General features: G+C 42.9%; 1 protein-coding gene across 4 annotated transcripts in view; it reads right to left on the minus strand.

Moving 5' to 3' along the window:
* Positions 1–14878, minus strand: part of LOC124797845 (oxysterol-binding protein-related protein 9) — a 513791-nt gene that overhangs the window by 487131 nt on the left and 11782 nt on the right. The window lies entirely within an intron of this gene.

Consider the following 14878-nt stretch of genomic DNA (forward strand, 5'->3'; position numbering starts at 1 on the left):
AGACCGTAGTGTACAAACGAATGCGTCGGGGCTATAGTGATGTTTCTTACGTCCGAATACTTACCGTCGTGTAGGCACGGCCCTTAATTGGTTTTTCAAAGCATATTTTTTATTTTGACAATATCTCCATACTTAGACGTTAATCTGAACAAACCTTAAGGGGCGTCACACGTCGCCACTCAACCAAATGTCGGTGAGTTGGACGATGCAGTCTAGTAGTGTTATTGCTCGTAGATTGTCGCTGATGGCAGTCTGGTTGTGACTATAGGGTTAGCGTCTTTTTTGTGTCTTGGAAAAACCGGGGGGCTTATTGCCGGCAGATTCCAAAACTATCGTGGTGATTCGTGTCAAATACCGCGTGGCAGATCAGCAACGTGATGGTAATGCAATATGCGAGTAGCTAATTCGGCAGGGCGGGACTATCTTGTCGATCTGAATTAGCTTCAGCCTGATGAGTGCTTTTGTTCATCCCGCTTCAGCGTTTGTACACAAAGTTAAACTGAGGACAAACGGCCTCAATAATATATTTTATTTTACGAGATTATTTTCTGCGTTCTTAAATGGTGTGCTGACCTTTTCCAGTGTGTTCTTGTATTCATGCAAGGTTCAATCAGGAGCACATATCGGAGCGCAGCATAAGAAAATTTCATCACAGGTTAAGGGCAGGTAGGATGAAGAGCTCGCCAATGTGCGACTGGACTTCAAGTACGCAACGTCCAAAGGTAGGTCTTTGTTTAGTTAAAATTACGCACCCATGTTAGCCCACCGCTTAACGCTCTTGGTAAGTTGTTCGATAGGACATAGCTGAAGTAAGTAAAGGTCTGCCACGCAGGTTTTAGACACGTATACCCAGGATAGTTTTGGAATCTGCTGGAAGTAGGTCACACGATTTTCCCAAGCCACAAAGTACGCTAACACCACAGTCCCAACCAGACAGCCATCAGCAACTCTCTACAGCAACAGTAAGCAACTAAACAACTGGATAACTAGCACCTGGTTCTTTCTCTCGGTGGAAACTGTTGGAATAATGTATCTTTGATGTTATGAGGGGCAGATTTTTTTCTAGTCGGCATCCATAGACACGGGTTCCCAGGTAGATGCCGTGTTTCTTGACTTCCGCAAGGCGTTCGATACAGTTCCCCACAGTCGTTTAATGAACAAAGTAAGAGCATATGGATTGTCAGACCAATTGTGTGAATGGATTGAAGAGTTCCTAGATAACAGAAAGCAGCATGTCATTCTCAATGGAGAGAAGTCTTCCGAAGTAACAGTGATTTCAGGTGTGCCGCAGGGAGTGTCGTAGGACCGTTGCTATTCACAGTATACATAAATGACCTTGTGGATGACATCGGAAGTTCACTGAGGCTTTTTGCGGATGATGCTGTGGTATATCGAGAGGTTGTAACAATGGAAAATTGTACTGAAATGCAGGAGGATCCGCAGCGAATTGTCGCATGGTGAAGGGAATGGCAATTGAATCTCAATGTAGACAAGTGTAATGTGCTGCGAACACATAGAAAGAAAGATCCCTTATCATTTAGCTACAATATAGCAGGTCAGCAACTGGAAGCAGTTAATTCCATAAATTATCTGGAAGTACGCATTAGGAGTGATTTAAAATGGAATGATCATATAAAGTTGATCGTCGGTAAAGCAGATGCCAGACTGAGATTCATTGGAAGAATCCTAAAGAAATGCAATCCGAAAACAAAGGAAGTAGGTTACAGTACGCTTGTTCGCCCATTGCTTGAATACTGTTCAGCAGTGTGGGATCCGTACCAGATGGGGTTGAGAGAGGAGAGAAGATCCAACGGAGAGCAGCGCGTTTAGTTACAGGATCATTTAGTAATCGCGAGAGCGTTACGGAGACGACAGATAAACTCCAGTGGAAGACTCAGCAGGAGAGAGGCTCAGTAGCTCGGTACGGGCTTTTGTTAAAGTTTCGAGAACATACCTTCACCGAGGAGTCAAGCAGTATATCGCTCCCTCTTCCGTATATCTCGCGAAGAGACCACGAGGATAAAATCAGAGAGATTACAGCCCACACAGAGGCATACCGACAATCCTCCTTTCCACGAACAATACGAGACTGGAATAGAAGGGAGAACCGATAGAGGTACTCAAGGTACCCTCCGCCACACACCGTCAGGTGGCTTGCGGAGTATGGATATGGATGTAGATGTAAGTTTTTTTTTTGGGGGGGGGGGGGGGGGGGGGGTCATCAGTCTACTGACTGGTTTGATGCGGCCCGCCACGAATTCCTTTCCTGTGCTAACCTCTTCATCTCAGAGTAGCGCTTGCAACCTACGTCCTCAATTATTTGCTTGACGTATTCCAATCTCTGTCTTCCTCTACAGTTTTTGCCCTCTACAGCTCCCTCTAGTACCATGGAAGTCATTCCCTCATGTCTTTGCAGATGTCTTATCATCCTGTCCCTTCTCCTGATCAGTGTTTTCCACATATTCCTTTCCGATTCTGCGTAGAACCTCCTCTTTCCTTACCTTATCAGTCCACCTAATTTTCAACATTCGTCTATAGCACCACATCTCAAATGCTTCGATTCTCTTCTGTTCCGGTTTTCCCACAGTCCATGTTTCACTACCATACAATGCTGTACTCCGGACGTACATCCTCAGAAATTTCTTCCTCAAATTAAGGCCGGTATTTGATATTAGTAGACTTCTCTTGGCCAGAAATGCCTTTTTTGCCATAGCGAGTCTGCTTTTGATGTCCTCCTTGTTCCGTCCGTCATTGGTTATTTTACTGCCTAGGTAGCAGAATTCCTTAACTTCATTGACTTCGTGACCATCATTCCTAATGTTAAGTTTCTCGCTGTTCTCATTTCTACTACTTCTCATTACCTTCGTCTTTCTCCGATTTACTCTCAAACCATACTGTGTACTCATTAGACTGTTCATTCCATTCAGCAGATCATTTAATTCTTCTTCATTTTCACTCAGGATAGCAATGTCATCAGCGAATCGTATCATTGATATCCTTTCACCTTGTATTTTAATTCCACTCCTGAACCTTTCTTTTATTTCCATCATTGCTTCCTCGGTGTACAGATTGAAGAGTAGGGGCGAAAGGCTATAGCCTTGTCTTACACCCTTCTTAATACGAGCACTTCGTTCTTGATCGTCCACTCTTATTATTCCCTCTTGGTTGTTGTACATATTGTATATGACCGGTCTCTCCCTACAGCTTACTCCTACTTGTTTCAGAATCTCGAACAGCTTGCACCATTTTATATTGTCGAACGCTTTTTCCAGGTCGACAAATCCTATGAAAGTGTCTTGATTTTTCTTTAGCCTTGCTTCCATTATTAGCCGTAACGTCAGAATTGACTCTCTCGTCCCTTTACTTTTCCTAAAGCCAAACTGATCGTCACCTAGCGCGTTCTCAATTTTCTTTTCCATTCTTCTGTATATTATTCTTGTAAGCAGCTTCGATGCATGAGCTGTTAAGCTGATTGTGCGATAATTCTCGCACTTGTCAGCTCTTGCCGTCTTCGGAATTGTGTGGATGATGCTTTTCCGAAAGTCAGATGATATATCGCCAGACTCATATATTCTACACACCAACGCGAATAGTCGTTTTGTTGCCACTTCCCCCAATGATTTTAGAACTTCTGATGGAATGTTATCTATCCCTTCTGCCTTATTTGACCGTAAGTCCTCCAAAGCTCTTTTAAATTCCGATTCTAATACTGGATCCCCTATCTCTTCTAAATCGACTCCTGTTTCTTCTTCTATCACATCAGACAAATCTTCACCCTCATAGAGGCTTTCAATGTATTCTTTCCACCTATCTGCTCTCTCCTCTGCATTTAACAGTGAAATTCCCGTTGCACTCTTAATGTTACCACCGTTGCTTTTAATGTCACCAAAGGTTGTTTTGACTTTCCTGTATGCTGAGTCTGTCCTCCCGACAATCATATCTTTTTCGATGTCTTCACATTTTTCCTGCAGCCATTTCGTCTTAGCTTCCCTGCACTTCCTATTTATTTCATTCCTCAGCGACTTGTATTTCTGTATTCCTGATTTTCCCGGAACATGTTTGTACTTCCTCCTTTCATCAATCAACTGAAGTATTTCTTCTGTTACCCATGGTTTCTTCGCAGCTACCTTCTTTGTACCTATGTTTTCCTTCCCAACTTCTGTGATGGCCCTTTTTAGAGATGTCCATTCCTCTTCAAATGTACTGCCTACTGCGCTATTCCTTATTGCTGTATCTATAGCGTTAGAGAACTTCCTTAGTACTTCCGTATCCCACTTCTTTGCGTATTGATTCTTCCTGACTAATGTCTTGAACTTCAGCCTACTCTTCATCACTACCATATTGTGATCTGAGTCTACATCTGCTCCTGGGTACGCCTTACAATCCAGTATCTGATTTCGGAATCTATGTTTGACCATGATGTAATCTAATTGAAATCTTCCCCTATCTCCCGGCCTTTTCCTCCTCCTCTTGTGATTCTTGAACAGGGTATTCGCTATTACTAGCTGAAACTTGTTACCGAACTCAATTAGTCTTTCTCCTCTTTCATTCCTTGTCCCAAGCCCATATTCTCCTGTAACCTTTTCTTCTACTCCTTCCCCTACAACTGCATTCCAGTCGCCCATGACTATTAGATTTTCGTCCCCCTTTACATACTGCATTACCCTTTCAATATCCTTATACACTTTCTCTATCTGTTCATCTTGAGCTTGCGACGTCGGCATGTATACCTGAACTATCGTTGTCGGTGTTGGTCTGCTGTCGATTCTGATTAGAGCAACCCGGTCACGGAACTGTTCACAGTAACACACCCTCTGCCCTACCTTCCTATTCATAACGAATCCTACACCTGTTATACCATTTTCTACTGCTGTTGATATTACCCGATACTCATCTGACCAGAAATCCTTGTCTTCCTTCCACTTCACTTCACTGACCCCTACTATATCTAGATTGAGCCTTTGCATTTCCCTTTTCAGATTTCCTAGTTTCCCTACCACGTCCAAGCTTCTGACATTCCACGCCCCGACTCGTAGAACGTTATCCTTTCGTTGATTATTCAATCTTTTTCTCATGTTAACCTCCCCCTTGGCAGTCCCCTCCCGGAGATCCGAATGAGGGACTATTCCGGAATCTTTTGCCAATGGAGAGATCATCATGACACTTCTTCAATTGCAGGCCACATGTCCTGTGGATACACGTTACGTGTCTTTAATGCAGTGGTTTCCATTGCCTTCTGCATCCTCATGTCGTTGATCATTGCTGATTCTTCCGCCTTTAGGGGCAATTTCCCACCCCTAGGACAAGAGAGTGCCCTGAACCTCTATCCGCTCCTCCGCTCCTCCGCCCTCTTTGACAAGGCCGTTGGCAGAATGAGGCTGACTTCTTATGCCGGAAGCCTTCGGCCGCCAATGTTGATTATTTATCAAAATTTAGACAGTGGCGGGGATCGAACCCGGGACCGAAGACGTTTTGATTATGAATCAAAGACGCTACCCCTAGACCACGGGTACTACAACAATATTCACATACTCAGGTTACAGGTTTTTGAAATTTACTCGACAGGGCTTTGCGAGAAGCACATCCTCCAGGAATGCCCATGTAACTTTGCTGAGCATTCCTCTTACACCCTGTGTGGGCTGTACCAACTTATGATCCAACAGCGCACTGTGAGTTCGTTCGGTGTCACCGATATCCATCCAAGCGGAACACACAGGGATAAAAATATTGAAACATCAAAAACATAACCCATTACCATGCCTAATACGGTGTATGAAAATCGTTAGCACTCAACACAGCTTCCAGTCATCTAGGAATGGATAATCCAGCTCGTATGGTTTTCAGGGGACCCTTTCGTTATTCTTCCTGCAAAATAGTGGTACATTCAGGTAATGATTATGGACGTGGATAGCGATCACGCATCCTTCTCTCAAATTAAGACGACAAAAGCTAAATAATGTTGAGATTTGAAGTCTATGAGAGCCACGGCACATACAATTCATCCTTGTGCTCACGAAAACCACTCCTCGACGATGGAAGTAATGTGAACAGAGGTCCTGCCGTCTTGGCACTCAGCATCACTATTCGTGAACTAGTACTACAGCACGGGATGGGCGTTATCAGCCAAAAAAGATCACGTCATTTTTGGTAGTAACGCGACCTTGCACATCAACCACAGGGCCCAGGGAAAACCACGATATGTTTGTCCAAAGATCCGCCGAATCCCAGCCATGTTGGGATGTGAACTTGGCCAGAAGTTGGAATCAAGACCAAATAACTTTCTTCCATTGCCCCTAGTTCAGGTTAAGCGGCTTCGGCACTATGCTATCTTCTTAAGGACATCTATATCACAGGTGAACGGGTTTTGGAATTCCAAATCGTCCCTACAATTCCCAACTCGTGGACCTCCCTTCGAGTTGTTTTGATGATAACAGGAATCACCAGTGTGACAGTCAGTTTTACAGTGACTTTTGCAGCTGCCGTCTTCTTATTTATTGTCACCATTGTCTTCGGTGACCGTCCGTCACGATCACTCAATAACCACTCTCGTCCGCAGTTCTTACTTCGCGGACGACGTTTTCCCGATTTCCTTGTATGCGGCATAAATCTTCGATACTGCGCTTCTGTAAACATCAAACACTTCGGCTAGCTTCATCACGGAAGCACCCACGAATCGAGCACCAACAATTTGCCCATGTCCAAATTCACCTATCCGCGACGTAATGCACTCTCAACTACACAGAACACTTTTCTGACCACGGCTGGCACTTGCAACGTATTGAGGACATTGCACAGGTGCAGTTTGTGATCAAATACAACAGCGCAACCTGAAAGGTTGGCTAGAATCTGCATTTACGTTCAAGCATGTATTTCTCGCGGTGTTTCAATTTTTTTGTCGAACCGTTGTAGCTCGTAGCTCGCTTTTCTCGCGACCTTCGTCAGGGAAATATTAGTTGTAGGCGAAAATAGAGAGGTCGTCTTCCCAGATTTGCGAAAAACGTTTGACAACGTACCACATTGTCTACTACTTATTACCACCTTACAGATTATATTCACAAATATCTTATTGGCTCTAAGAACTTTCCGACCAATGAAATGGAGTACGTAATCGTGGACGATGGATACTCAACACAAGCGAAACTAATGTCCGCTATGTGCCACGGTAGTGCACTTCCGCCGCTAATGTTTTCAGTTATACCGGTACATAACCGATCTATAATATTGTGACAAGGGCACACACTAATTGTTTGCTGATGGAACTGTAGGGTACATGAAAGTGCGAAACTTCAGGACAATTTTAATAACTTTTCCACTTGGTTTAGTGAAGGGAAGCTCTACGGAAATATGCATGGATGCCAGTTAATTCTCATAACTGAAACAATGAACCTGATAGTATCCTATTAACGTAATCTGTAATTTTAGCCCTTTTTAAGACAGGATGATGCGACTTATCTTCTAGTTACAGAGAAACAACCGTGGTTAACGCCAGGTAATAATACCTATTACACACAGAAAGAGCTCAGTATCATCCGGTAACAAAAATTAGTTGCGAACATCTAGAGCACGTCACATCGTTTAAATATTGAGGGACTACTCTTAATGGAAGCCCTTTTCCTACTTAGGCTGTTGCTTTTTTTTTAAATTGGCACTTTATTTAATAATTTAGCGATTAGCTAATTTCACCCTCTTGGGCTTTATCAATATACATCTCAGTAAAAAATTGTAAAGCACATAGCGTGTTTTATTCAACACATGGATGTGGAGGAAGCAACACCTAATGACATCCTTGTACGGGTTTCGAACAATCATAGTAGTCACGGGCACAATTATCTCAGACATGAAACCCAAATGTATAATGGAAAAACTGTGATGCTGATATTGGTTTTATCACACGTTAAAACACATTAGTGCAACTAAAAAAAAGACATGGCGCGGTCAGCATCTCTAAATTAAACAGTATACTTGTCGAAGAACTTTACCATTTATGGACTAATACTAAAACGCAACAAGAAATTAGACTAACACGTGGAATCAAAAAGCAGGGAAAGCGAATCAAAGGCGAGGCTTCATTAGAAGGGTTCTAGGGAAGGGCACTGAATCTGTAAAGGAAATCGCAAACACACGCGTGCAATCCGTTGTACAATACTGTTCAACCGTTTGGAGTCATTAAGTAGGCACGACAGATGACATCGAACGAAGGCAGACACGTGCTGTTGATTTGTAACTGCTCGTTACAGATCACGCGAAAGTGTTAAGAGAAATGCTCGAGGAATTTTTAAATGGGCATCGTTGCACGAAAGTGGACGTAGTTCTCGAATAACCCCGTAGAGTACATTTATGAGCCTGTACTCGCAGGTGACTGTGCGGCCGTCGTGTTGCCGCCGTCGCGTATCGTGAGTAGGTATCGTGACAGTAAGAAAAATTATTTCGCGTACGGAAGCGTACAGACATTCATTTTCTCTTGAGGCACGAACAACGAATAGATCAAATTACACTTCGTAACCCACAGTACGGTGGCTTGATGATTATTTGTGCAGCTGTAGATGCGCTGCGAGGGATATTCTCGATAAATATTATCTCGAAAGCAGTTTATCGCGCAGTATAATCTATGTAAAATTAATAGGTCTTCCACGAAGCCTGGTCTAACGCTGAGGTTAATCCCACTCTCGGGAAAAGAAACTCACCAGCCAAAGCGAAGTAAGATCGGTGCTTGCCCAAGCACGGTTGATCGCGTGTAGGATAAATTTCTGCATGTATCAGGACTGTATAAGCAGCTTAATGCTTGACAAAATGTTGATTATAGATACTTGTGCAAGCATTACAGCGTTTGTATCCTTGAGTGTGTATACGACGTATAGGGAAGGGTTGTGCAAGCATTTCTTAGTGATCAGGTTTAATTTCATTTTTATTTGGTCCTGTTAAATTATATTCTATAAAAAGGTTGTACTGTAATGTAGGTCATAATAGAAAACAATGTTACATGAAGAAAGAGAGAACAACAGTAGTGTGAGACAGTTCCATAGTGTGTCTACCAAGAACAGTTAATATGGAAATAATATTTTCATTTCTTTAAGCACTCTTTACTCCACAAACTACGCTCTCTCTTTTTTTCGTAACACAAGCAAAAATGCTTACAAGGAGAGCGCAAAGTCTGAGCTCCCTATTTTTTGGTAGTGTTCTAATGCTTGTACATGCATGCTAGAACCGAGTGGAGGTGCTAGGAATTTGTGCGTGCTTGCTCAAGCACGCTTGTCAAGATTAGTTCCTTTTGTCGCCGCCTTCAGGAAGGAAGTCGTGTGCGTAACCTGTCTGTGAATAGTGTAAACTTCGTTGTGTGTGTGTGATCGCATCTTACCTGTGTGTATATGGTATTTTTTGAGGCGGAAATTGGAGAACAGCCCTGCATTTGCCTAAATGAGCGAAGAAAACCACCTAAAGCCCACACTCACGCTGGCCGGTGCACTTCCGCGCCGACTCCGTCCTGATCTGGCTCACTCTCCAGTTTCGCAAACTAGCGCAATACACATTACGTTATACGAACAGCTATTTGTCAACAGAGGCCAGAGTTCACAGATTACTAATTTAGAAGCAAGAAAATGTACTGTATACATTGGGATCATACGGAAGAAAAGAAGGAAGTATTACCAGGATTTAACGTCTCGTCCACGAGGTCGTCATAGAGACAGAGTACAGGCTGGGATTGGCAATGGATCGAGAAAGCACCGATCGTGTCTTTTCAGTGGAACCACCCAGGCGGCATTCGCCTTAGCCGAACCTGAACGCCCGGAGGGGGAGCTGAACACTGCCTTCTCGAATACGAGTCCATTGCCTTACCACTGCGCCGTCTCGCTCAATGGGAATTATAGGAGCTGTCTGTAAATCTAAAATTCCAAATCCAAAACACTGTGTGTAACAATCAGGTAAATATTTTACTGAACCACTTTTTTATACTAGGGAGGAATGCAGAATCTAAATTACCGCACCCTTTCTTAGCTATGTTAGTATAGAATCCGCGTTAGTATTTTGCAGCTGTGATTGTAACGCGGATTCTTTACAGACGAATGGAAAAACTGGTAGAAGCCGACCTCGGCGAAGATCAGTTTGGATTCCGCAGAAATATTGGAACACGTGAGGCAATACTGACCCTACGACTTATCTTAGAAAACAGATTAAGGAAAGGCAAACCTACATTTCTAGCATTTGTAGACTTAGAGAAAGCTTTTGACGATGTTGACTGGAATACTCTCTTTCAAATTCTAAAGGTGGCAGGGTAAAATACAGGGAGCGAAAGGCTATTTACAATTTGTACAGAAAGCAGATGGCAGTTATAAGAGTCGCGGTGCATGAAAGGGAAGCAGCGGTTGGGAAGGGAGTGAGACAGGGTTGTAGCCTCTCCCCGGTGTTATTCAATCTGTATATTGAGCAAGCAGTAAAGGAAACAAAAGAGAAATTCGGAGTAGGTATTAAAATTCATGGAGAAGAAATAAAAACTTTGAGGTTCGCCGATGACATTGTAATTCTGTCAGAGACAGCAAAGGACTTGGAAGAGCAGCTGAACGGAATGGACAGTGTCTTTAGAGGAGGATATAAAATGAACATCAACAAAAGCAAAACGAGGATAATGGAATGTAGTCGAATTAAGTCGGGTGATGCTGAGGGAATTAGATTAGGAAATGTGACGCTTAAAGTAGTAAAAGAGTTTTGCTATTTGGGGAGCAAAATAACTGATGATGGTCGAAATAGAGAGGGTATAAAATGTAGACTGGCAATTACAAGGAAAGCGTTTCTAAAGAAGAGAAATTTGTTAACATCGAGTATAGATTTAAGTGTCAGGAAGTCGTTTCTGAAAGTATCTGTATGGAGTGTAGCCATGTATGGAAGTGAAACATGGACGATAAATAGTTTGGACAAGAAGAGAATAGAAGCTTTCGAAATGTGGTGCTACAGAAGAATGCTGAAGATTAGATGGGTAGATCACATAACTAATGAGGAGGTGTTGAATAGGATTGGGGAGAAGAGAAGTTTGTGGCACAACTTGACTAGAAGAAGGGATCGGTTGGTAGGACATGTTCTGCGGCATCAAGCGATTACAAATTTAGCATTGGAGGGCAGCGTGGAGGGTAAAAATCGTAGAGGGAGACCAAGAGATGAATACACTAAGCAGATTCGGAAGGATGTTGGTTGCAGTAAGTACTGGAAGATGAAGCGGGATAGAGTAGCATGGAGAGCTGCATCAAACCAGTCTCAGGACTGAAGACAACATCATTTCCTAGCTATTTATCCGAAAAAGACGATCTTCATTCTCTCGCTGGCATTAACACACTCGGATTACAATTTTTAAGACGATTCAAAGAGAGGGAATAGGTAGTTGGCTACAGTTCGAACGTTTGGTCACCAACGAGGTCTTAAGTGAGCAGTATCTAAGATGGACGAAGAAGGAGGAAAATTGGCTGTTTACTAAAGGAACTATCCCAACCTCAAGTGAAGTAGGGTGAACATACATCAATCTGCCCCGACGGGAGTCTGGACACCGCTTCTCTTAGCTGAAAGTCCAGTGTCTTAACCACTACACCATCTCGTTCACTGTGACGAGGAGTCAAGGAAGCGGTTATCTTCATAAAGCATAATCTTCAAATCTGGAAGCTGTTGAAAGAATAACACAGAGTAATCTATTACTGGCATTCATGAAAAAAGCATTAATAGCTACGAGTATAAGGGGCAGTTAAAGGAAAACGAGACAGATGGAACAAAGTAAGCAAAACAGTTTATTATTTCAAAACTAATCACCATGAATGTTAATATATGTATCCCACTGTGACAGAAGATGGTCAATGCTTTCATGGAAAAATGTTATCGGTTGCCTATGGCACCACGATTGTATCCAGGCGTGCACCTCTTCGTCCGAAGCAAATCGACGGCCACGAATGTCTTCCTTCAGGGCTCCAAAAACGCGGAAATCGTGTAGGGAGAGATCGGGACTGAATGGAGGATGTGTGCGGTTTCCCAGGGAACTTCTGCAGCGTACTTTAAACAACCTCGGCAACATGTGGGCGGGAAAGTCATGATGACCTTTACCTTTGACTGCACGGACCCGCTGCTTACTGAGTTTCTGGAACACGGTTCCACTATTAATGCACGGAACTATGAGGACATACCGCAAAAATTAAAGTGCGCCAGAAAGGCCAAAGGACCAGGAATGTTGACGGACGGCACATTCTGCTGCAGGATAATGCCCTCGCACGAGTTGCCGAGGTCGTTTCGAGAACGTTGTAGAAGCTTCGCTGGGAAGCTCTAACACATCCTCCATTCAGTACCGTCTCTTTCCATCCAATTTCCAGATTTTTGGTGTACTGAAGAAAGACGTCTTGGGGGTCGGACGAAGAGATGCAGGCCTGGGTACAACCATGGCTCCACAGGCAAATGTTTTTCTATGGAGGCACTGACCATCTTGTCTCACAACGGCTTGAATTCTGGAGTACAGACATTTTATTCATTACATAATTTACCTATAACAAATACTGAGAGGATAACCATTAATTCTCTGCGATATAATAAGAGTTTTATGTCACTTATTTTGTTCTTCGGGAATGATATATCTCGAAAATGATCGACTTATTTATACCTAAAATGGCAACCGCGCGCGCGCAGTGACACACATAACCCGCGCACTTTTGGCGCCGTGCGGCACACGAGGCAAATTACGCGACATACTGCACCCAGGATTTCGGCAGAAACGTCTGTTACGGGATTCGGATTCGTTCTGTGCGCTGCTACATATGTAAAACCGGTCTAAATAAGGCTAGTCATCCTCGCTTTGACCCAAGAGAAGGGGCTAAACACCTCGATACCATGAAGTCTATATTTAAAACCCTCTAGCACTTCATGCGCTACCAAAGATTCAGAGATCCCACCACTGGACAGGCATATGTCTCCAACTGACTCCTACTACTTCCGCCGTTAATCTCCACATACAACAAGAAAACTCTTCAACGCAATAAGGAAAAGAGTCACACAAAACGTCACATTCTAATTACTGCGGAAACGAACATAGTTTATTAGCTTCAATTAAATCTCGCGAAGTCTGCTTCATTCACAAAAAAAGAACTCTATCCAGTCCGTGATCTGATGTAAGGCCTTTGCTTTAACCGAGCATGCGCATCCTCAGTCAAAGGCAACAGTCGCCTAGAAAATCGGGAAGTGAGTAAGCACAATTCCACGATGGCTCACGGGAACGCAATTCAGAACGCTTGTAGATCTTTCGACCTGGAAAAATAACTTAATTGATGACTCAGGATCACCAGCTAACGATTTCTAAATACAATACGAAAACACAACCACCTCAGAACGCACATGAGGGGTGCTGTCAGAATCGTCGACTTCGCAAGCTCCAACCCGTCCACAAAATTATTTAACATTTATGCCTTTTGGCCAATGCAATCAAGACCAGAATAAGGGTGCTGCCTCCTGCCATGACCTCTAGAAGTCTCTCCGCAATGGAAAACACCAGCTGTCAAAGGTAAATCACTGGACCTTGAGCCGGGCTCATATTTCAACATAGGTCCATCAACTCCAGTCTGAAGAAAGTCTACTTCCATCAGAAAGCAACCCTGTCATAGACAACAGCCATGGGAAAGCCAACAGGAGCGGTCCAGAAATGATATGTTACAACAGTATAAGACATCACATTATCCCTTTTAATGCAAAACTGAGTAATCTGGTTTTCATTTTTCCATTACATTAACTTTTCCTCTTTCAATAGTTTACTTAAGAGGACTATCTGAAAATTTCAGTTTACAGCACCCACCTTTCGCAATGAATTGTGTATGTGGAAAGATCCACATATAAAAGCCGGAGAAGTAAATTAAGGAAATTGCTTACAAAACATCTGTGCGACACAGATTAGAATACTTTTCAAGTGTGTGGGGTTCTATATCAAATAATACTAACAGGGGATATTGGATGCATACAAATAAGGACAGCACAAATGGTCACAAACAGGTGTAGATCCAAGGTTTGGTTCTGAGGAGAGGGGTGGTGGTTGTTTGAATTTTAACCCTTCCCTCCTCTCTCTCTCTCTCTCTCTCTCTCTCTCTCTCTCTCTCACACACACACACACACACACACACACACACACACACACACACACACACACACAATGTAATTCACTCTAACCCTCCCTTTCTGATGAGCCATACATGCCTAAGATTTCAACAACAATAATGACAATTAAGTACATAAAATTCTTTAATACAATAATCATTTGTTTACATTAGTGCTTAGTACATCACTAAAGTATAGATTCCAAGGAAATGCGAAACAAATATACATTATTTGGAAAGCATTTGTCCTAAAATTTGGGAAGTCCATTTGTCATGCATATGAAGTAAAAATTTTCACGATTTTGATGACTTCATAACTTACACGGTATAAAATGGAAGTGTACCGTACAGTATTTCACTTAGGACTTAGCGCTAAGATTATGCTCACTATGTGAGCATGTGAAAAGGGGGAATGTATGTATGTTTCAGTTGTTTCTGCCTACACCCAGTAAAGTCAGCTTTCCCACGATTCCGTCTTACTGGGGTGTCTTTCCCGTTCTGTCTTGAACTATGCATGGTTTGCTGGTTCCACCAGTGGACTCTCAAGCCATGTCAGATTTGTTGTTGGCAGCAGGTGCATCTTTAATAGAAGTGCCACCTCAAGTTACCTTTTCCTGGCTACAAAGATTTCTGCAACCATTCACGCTGCAAGCCCACCCACATGGGCTAGCCCTCACGAAAAATATCCCCTGTTGAATGAAGTTGGTAATTTTTTGGAACTTACACGGTTTGATACTTCATTTTCATGTTACTATATTCCCCAAACAATAGCTAAAAAG

This window comes from Schistocerca piceifrons, chromosome 5 (assembly GCF_021461385.2).
Source record: "Schistocerca piceifrons isolate TAMUIC-IGC-003096 chromosome 5, iqSchPice1.1, whole genome shotgun sequence".
NCBI lineage: Eukaryota > Metazoa > Arthropoda > Insecta > Orthoptera > Acrididae > Schistocerca > Schistocerca piceifrons.